A 2,112-nucleotide genomic window follows, 5' to 3' on the forward strand; every position below is an offset into this window, starting at 1 on the left:
CATCCATGAGTTGACCATAAAAAGCAGCCAATCGCAGGACGAAATACATCTCGGTCTCACTACACAACAGTCTCTTCCTGCCACGCGTGTTTCTCTTTTTGCTGGGTATTTTATTCATTGTTTATCATGTTTGCATTTTAACTGTTCATTATTTACACTGATATCACCATGTTATATTATATATGCTAAATTATTATATCATGAAAATTTTAATTATCATAATAATAAACAAAATTAATTATGTGTAGGCAATTAAATTTTCATGAACATAAGGTGTGAATATAAAAATTAACTGGACTTATCATTGTAATCAAATTTCACTGTTGTTTGTTTCACCATTTTTACAACGAACCTTTACTTTTGCTATTCAAAGGCTAAGAATAATAAGTAAATATATATAATAAAATCACTCAATTCTATTACATGGTGAGAATTGTATTCATGTGTTTACGACTTAATTAATTTCATTTCTATAATAGAACATGTTATGTTGATGCCATGTCACTTAATATTTGTTTTTTTATTCTATTCATGTTAATGAGTATCCAAATTTTAATATATGCAATGTTAGAGGGAGCCCAAACACAAAATACAATGTGTAGGTTTTTTCTACGTAAGCCTTGATTCCCTTAATAGGGATACGTAGGACCGGGGTCATTCTTGTCCGGCACAATAATAAAAACAATTTTTTTTCTTCATAAAAATTAATTAATTAATCACACCATTGAATAAAATAATAATAACAACAAATAAAAAATATAGTAATCCATGTAGTTTAGTATAGGGTACCGCTTAAGGCGGGCGGGTGCTGTGCTAATACCTTCCCTACCCTGTAATCGACTTCCGAACCTGGATATCAAAAATCCAAAAAGCCCAAGGTAATTGGGCTAAAAAATATATTTCTACATTTTTGACAGTAAAAAATGTAGTGGCGACTCTAATGAGGTCGCGTAGCCGAAAATCGGGGCGCGACATACTGATTCTGTGATTTCACTTGTATCTTCATCAATTCTGGTTACAGATTCAATCTCAGGAACCAGTTTCTTTAGACTTGTTTGCATTTGTCTCCAATTCCATTTCTCATCCTCAAGCACCAACACATCCCTGCTGATCACAACTCTATCATTAATAGGGTCTAGAAGTTTATAGGCATCATTTGAGTGATACCCTGTTAAGATCATTGCTTCACTTTTGTCTTGCAATTTTTGGTTCTTCTCTGATCTGATATATGATTGTAGACCAATGAGCCAAACACTTTGAGATGACTTAATGTTGGTTTTCTTCCAGACCAGGCTTCAATAGGCACCATTCCTTCAAGTCTCTTTGTAGGACATCTATTCAAGATATACACTGATGTTGCCACTACCTCAGCCCATAGCTTTTGAGGTAGATCTTTTGCTTTAATCAGACTTCTGGCCATGTTCATGATTATTCTATTTCTCCTTTCCGCAAGTCCATTGAGTTGTGGTGTGTATGGTGGAGCGATTTCATGCTTGATTCCATGATCTCTGCAGTATGCTTCAAAATCATTTGAAGTAAATTCACCTCCTCCATCTGTTTTCAAGATCTTCAAGTGTTTTCCACTTTCTTTTTCTGCAACACCTTTGAAGTTCTTGAATGAGACAAATGCTTCACCTTTTGCTTTCAATACATCCACCCAAGTCATCCTACTATATTCATCTACAAATATGATAAAGTACTTGTTGTTTGTTTCCTGAAAGTGAAGGAGTTTCAAAAAGGCCACATACATCAGAGTGAACTACTTCCAAGACTGTTTTAGAATTCATTATTCTTTCAGTCTTGAAAGAGTTCCTTGCTTGCTTTCCAATCAAACATACCTCACATATTTTCTCTGGTAGTGTTGTTATTGGAAGACCAGAAACCATTTGTTTAGTCCCTAGTTGATGCAAGCTTTTGAAGTTCAGATACCCCAACCTTGAGTGCCAAAGCTAACTCTCATCTCTGGTCTCAACTGAACTCATGCATTGGACTTCTGCAGCATTGAAGCTTACTTGAAATGTTCTATTCTTGGAAGCTTTGGTTCTCAAGATTAGCTTCCCATCAGAATCAAACAATTCAAGTTGGCTATTCTTCATGAGAACAGAGAATCCT

Source organism: Lupinus angustifolius, chromosome LG16 (assembly GCF_001865875.1).
Source record: "Lupinus angustifolius cultivar Tanjil chromosome LG16, LupAngTanjil_v1.0, whole genome shotgun sequence".
Taxonomy (NCBI): Eukaryota; Viridiplantae; Streptophyta; class Magnoliopsida; order Fabales; family Fabaceae; genus Lupinus; species Lupinus angustifolius.